Here is a 6120-nt window from a genome sequence, read left to right on the forward strand (position 1 = left end):
CGACTGCGGGAGGAGTAGGTGCCAAAATTTAGGCTTGGTTAAAAAGAAGGAAACTCTGGGGGAGTTTGTGTGCCCCCATATGATTCACTTTATCCAGCAGAAACAATCTGCCCCTTATCGTTATTCAGAGCGCTGCCACTGATATGCTGTGTCTTGTCTATTTTTAGAGACCATCACAATTCTTGGTCTTTTTGCCGTATCCCCACTGACCTTCGGGGCAATCTGCTGACTCCTGCACCTCTGGGACATTCAGGTGTAGGCTCAGGCCCTCCCTTTGCCGCTGGCCATTAAGGGTTCATTTCACCCTCCTGCCAAGAGCTGATGTAAGGAGACTCTGAGCCAGTTTTGGCCCCATCCTGCAGATGGGTAGGTACGTCTTTAGACTGCTCTGGATCTGTCCGTAAGTCCCAGTACCGCCTGCATGGTTATTCGCAGCAGGTAGACAAGAGTGGTTAGTGGTAACTTATTTACTAATTCTTTTATTTACCTCTTCGTTCCCCCATTCAAAGGTTCCCAAACCTTCTTTGGTTTGGCCACAGCTGCAACAGGTTGACAGCTCAGTGGTGGGGAACACAACCATGTCACAACACGAGCACAGCCAGGCAGTCAGGGACGGGGAGTTTTTCCTCCGTTCAGCATTTGTGAGACCCTCTCTGCTTACTGTGCCCAGCTTGATCTGACCAGTACAAGACAGACATTGGTAGACTGGAGCAAGTCCAGCATAGCCCACCAAGCTGGTCGGATTTGGAGTACAGGACATAGGTGGACAAGGTAAGTGTAGGGCTTGAGAAGAGGATACCTTTCAACTCACCATGAAGGTGGTCAGACATTGGAGCAGGAACCTAAGGATGGGGGAATTTTCATCCCTGAATGTATTCAGAACTCACCTGCGCGAGTCCTCAAGCAACATGTTCTAAGTTGATCCCAAGGAATTTTTTAGGAGGCAAAATTAACCCTCTCACCAAGGACCTGTACGTAAGGACCTGATTGTGAGGACATCTCCAGCCATAGGGTAAAAATCTTTAGAGAAGATTTCTTTCCCTTTGTACTGTCAGCAGCGCATATGGGCTCTGCTGAGTATTCACCCCCCAGCTCTGCCGAGGCACGGGGACAAGACCGCAGCCCTGACAGAAAAAGAGATGAGCTGACCTGCAAAAGGAAGGCATCTATGGAAGAATTCTCCTCCACTGGCATGTTCAGCCCAACTTCTGTCTCTGAGGGCAGATGGGAGCATTACCCTGTTCCTGCTTGGGGCTATGCCATGGATTTAGGGAATACAAGCCAAGCAGGTTGAGCACATGGCTATGCCTGTTTTGGAAGTGGGGGAATTCAGCCGTAATTGGGTCAGGCAGGGTTCTTTTGTTAGACGGAGCATCATGCAAACACCGTGGCCTCCAAACTTCTGCTGGGAATAAAGGTGGCCCCTGAGTACAGAGAAACTACTCATTTCTGGCCTAAACCAAGAGCCTCCCAAATGCGTGGACCAAGCCTGCCAGTCAGACAAGATCTTCTCCTTCCAAGAGGCATCTGTTCCTCAATGAGAAAATAAGAAATTCAGGCATCTTAGAGCATGAAGGGTTTATCCGCTAAATGATGTGCTTTTGGTCAACACCAAGTCAAAAAGATTTGGGGCTGATTTCTGTCTTTCTTGGGGAATGGAAAGCAAAAGAGAGACGTGCCACAGTCTGGTGGTGACAGAGAAAACCTGGCTGCGATCTCAGCTCCAAGACATATTTAGAACGGCACCAACGAAAAGGACAGAGACCACCCCCCCAGAGGACCCGTTGCGGCAGCTCCCGGCCTTTTTATAGCCAGACCTCACAGCTGCTGCCTCTTTTCTCCCACTCCCGCATCCCAGATATCGCCTCCTCGCTCTTCCTGGTTTTCCTATTGCTGTCCCCACCAGGTGGTCCGGCACCAGCTGCTGTTCGCCTCTACGGAGCAAATCCCTACCCATGAGGACGTGCGTGGCATCCCAAAACAACGCCGGACAAGTGTCCTGAGATGGAAGGAAGAACCGATCAGTGGCCACACTCTGGGCAAGCATTTGACTCACCAGGCTGCTGAGGAACAGAGAAGGTACTGCTTTTGCTGTCCTGCTTTGGACAATGGCACCTAAATGTCACCTTTTACACCTGTCATTTGCTTTTGTTAGAGGATCCCCCATAGAATCAAAAGGATTTGTTCCTGGGAAGAGAATATATTTAATTCAATATTAATTTATTTAATTCAATATTCATTTTTGGTGTTGCCAAAGCAGGAAAAAGTGGTGGTGGGCGGGGGAGGAGGAATCTCACCTTACTTCAGGCTGAGCCAAATGTGAGATTTTTTAGTATTTTCGGTTTGTTGGCTGAACTGAAAAAATAGTGATTCATGTAGTTCCAAAATCCACCATTTCAGAAATAATTTGCTCCCATGTTTAATTGTTCACCTAGTTAAATTTGCTCCCTGTTTCACATGTGAATTTCCCTCGCAGCAGCTTCCAGCCACTGGCTCTCATTATGCCTTTTTCAGGGGAGCGAAAGCTGCCAACTTTCTACACCCTCATCCCCCCGAAGGCAGTTGTTGTCTTTTCAAGTGAATTCAGCGCTGGCCGAATATGCAGAACAACAGTCCTAGAGATCTCCATCCTCCACGTTAGCCTGAACTGCCAGATCCCGTTTCCCAGCGGGTCTCTATCTGCCTCCGTTGTCCTCCAGAGGCACGAAGCCACTAACACCATTAATGGGAACTCCCCAGTGACCTGGGAAAACCTGGGAAAAAAACCTGGACTCATCCTATGTAACGCCACTATTCACAGATAAGCCTGTGACAGGGGAGGAACTTGCCCTGTGCCAGCGGTTCCCAAAGCTCAGCCAGCAGTGAGCACACTCCTCACAAGGTCATTGCCACCTTCAGGAGCTTTGGTGGCCATCACACGGTGGCCCTGCAAAATTTGCTGTATGGCCTTCAGCCTTACGTCTGATGAGCAAATTAGGAACTTCCCAAGGGCACCCACGTATTGACGGGCCAACTAGTCTTGTGGACACCCCCGTTTCTCCTTGTAGGGAGGCCTCAGGCCACTGCTACCCTAATTTAGGTTTGTCAGGGCTGACTTTGAAGCGCTGCTCCTGATAGCGGTTGTCCTTTATCTATCATGCAGTGAGGCCCCAACCTCAGCTCAGGCATCTGTTACTGATAACCAGAGATGATTTATCCAAGCGTTAGCCTGCACATCTCCAGCATTTCACTCTGTGTGTTTCTGTCCTTGCATGGTTTGGTTTGATACTGCCTGGCCTTGGAGTCAGCCCTTTCTGCTTCGTGCACGTGAAGGATACAAGCAGGGATAACTTCACGTGTTTTGCTTACGTGGTTTCCTACCCCTCCCTCCAATGTGCAGATTTTCCCTCAGCCAAACTCCATCTGCAAACACGTCCTTGCCGGGCGAGACAGTGGAGCAATTTGAATGCACGGGGTTCCACTCAGCTATACTCACAAAAAAAAAAAATAATTAAACTTGCCGCAAAAGTAAATTACTAATACAGTACTGTCAAAAGAAGCATTCGGCATCAGTAGGAACTTTTGACGTTCTCTATTGTAACGCAAAAAGTTACAGCAAAAAGTGGTTAAAACTGAAACCCTTCATTTCAAGGCTAATAGGATGGGATGTTTTGACAATCCAACTTCTTCCCCACTCCCCTCATTTTTCTTTCCAAATAAAACCCTGGCAGACCCATCCCCGTTCTGCTAGACGGCTCGATCGGAGTGGAACTGCATATTTCAGCAGAACACAGTTCCAGCAGAATTCCCCCAACCAGCTCTGCCTCAAAGCTATTCCCGTAACTGAGGGTGGAGAAAGCACCATCTCTTTATTTGTCTCTGCACAGCTGTGCTTCTCCTCCGCGTTCCCTAAAGCAGATAGGAACCAGCTGTGGGGTACGGGCTTCTTTGCGGTGGGGTTAGGCTCTAGCAATAGCAAGTGCACAAGGATATATTTTTATTTGTTCTCCGGTTGCAAAGGGTTATTTCTACTCTTCTCCCTTTAATTGCCTCGCCAGTAATGAGGTAAATGCTTTAAGGAAAAACTTTCTTCTAAAGCAACTTGAAAAATGATGGACTTATATGCTTTAATGAGTTTCAGGGTGGCTGTAAGGTGTCAGGCCAAGGTCTGCCTCCTGCTCCCAACCGTGGCCACGAGCAGCTGCTTGGAGACGTGTAAAGAGTCAGGAAAATGTATTTAACATATCCCCTGAAATCTCTCCTCTGAGTTTTATTCAGCTCAGGGACTTTCTGAACTCCATGTGGTTTCCACATAACCCTCAACGCATTTCCCTGCCAACCAGGTTGTCCCCTGCCCTTGAACCTTGTCCAACATTAGAATCAGCTCACAGGCACTTTTAGTTTCAATTTGTTCAGCAGGACTACGAGGAACAAACTTCCTGCTGTGTGACTTGTTTTCACCTGTCCGATATTTGGGTTTTTTCTTCTTGATCTCTCTCCTGCATTTCCCTGTCCACAAAGCTGAATCCACCTCATCAGTCAAGAGTGCGTGTGTGTGCACATCTCTTGAGGAAACTGAATTGTGTCTTTTTCTCTGCCAATAAAGTGATTTTATCTGGTTCTGCAGAGGATCCCAGCCCCTCTCTGCTCTCCTAGTAGTTGACCCTACTACCAGTCTTGCAAGTTTTTGTTTTAATCGAAGAGACTGAACCAGAATCCCCATCGTTCATCGGGGCATTGCTGTTAGTCCTCACCATGGAGCTGCCTGGTGCTGCATGTCAGCATTGATTCAATTTGTTATTGATCCTTTATGAAAGGCCCTTCTCAGTGACACTTTTCCTTCCCACCTGTTTGCACATGGGAAAACATTGATTAGAAAAGCTCTTGCCAAGTCCATGACCAGTTTAAGAACGTAGCCTTAGCGCTTCCCTTCGTGGTAAACGCCAGAGCTACCAACGCTGCCTTTAGTGGGGTTGAAAACTGAAGCTTTGCATTAAGTGTTTTGGAAGAATTAGATTGCAGCAGAGAGGTTTAATTTGAATTATTGGGATTAATTTGAATGTGCAGTGTACAGAAATCTGTTGCATGACTGGCAAAGGTGGGTAGGCACATTTGATTGTCCGGGCTGTTCTTGGCTGCGTGGGATCTTCTCATTCCTGCACATATCCCTGCTCCCTGATGGAAAAAGGATTGTTTTGGAGCTGCCGAAATCAAATACACAGCAGTGTCAAAAGGGCGTCGTAACGCTGTAGCTAGAGACCTGTTTCCCCGCTGTGCTGAGCCGCACAAAGGAGAAGTTTTTCCTTTCCCACTGCCACAGACAAAGCTAATAGATGACTGACGATTCTGATTACTTGCAGTTCACGGGGCTTTTCTAATGGTCCTAAATCTGTGACAATGATAAATGCTGTCATTAAGCCTACGTAAACAACCATATAGAAGATGTAAAAGCAAGAACACTTTTTCCTTCATCTTCTGGAAGTTGAAATACATTGTAAAAATACACGTGGGGCTGTGCTACTATTAAAACTGGGGTTTTTTTTTCACATGGGTCAGCTCTCTGGCTAAGATAAAACAAAAGCGAGGCCCAACTATAATGTTTGTAGAAGGTGTGAGAAGTGAGAATGGAAAAGTAGAGACACTTGGATTATCCAAACTAATTTGCCTTTTTTTTCTTTTTTTTCTCAAAGGAATCAATTCTGTACGGAGTGCAACCGTTGAGACGCGCAGCACTTGAGGCTTACAGCGGCAGTTTGGCCAGCTTGGGTACCTCGTAAGCCTCATGGAAGAGCTCTGAAACCTTTCCTGAGTTGATTGTGTCATTTGGCACAGTTCCTGCCGTGGCTGTGAACCACACGTATTATCTAGCCTGATGCTTGCTGACTACCTGGAATGCAAGGATAATATTCATGTAGTTTTATGGCGCTTATTTTCTAGGGGGTTTTTTTCTAGATGAAAATACAAATCAGGTTGGTGGGTTTTTTTAAATGCCTCTAAATACTGACGGTGACACACTCCCTAATCACGTGCAATTTATGGACTAAGGTTTTATGGCACTATAAATGTCTAAGCTGCCTTGAATCCTCCAGATGACTACTTTCGAAGTAGTGTAAGTGCTTAAATGAGCAACGTTGCCAAGTG

The sequence above is a fragment of the Rissa tridactyla genome, chromosome 1 (assembly GCF_028500815.1).
Source record: "Rissa tridactyla isolate bRisTri1 chromosome 1, bRisTri1.patW.cur.20221130, whole genome shotgun sequence".
Taxonomy (NCBI): Eukaryota; Metazoa; Chordata; class Aves; order Charadriiformes; family Laridae; genus Rissa; species Rissa tridactyla.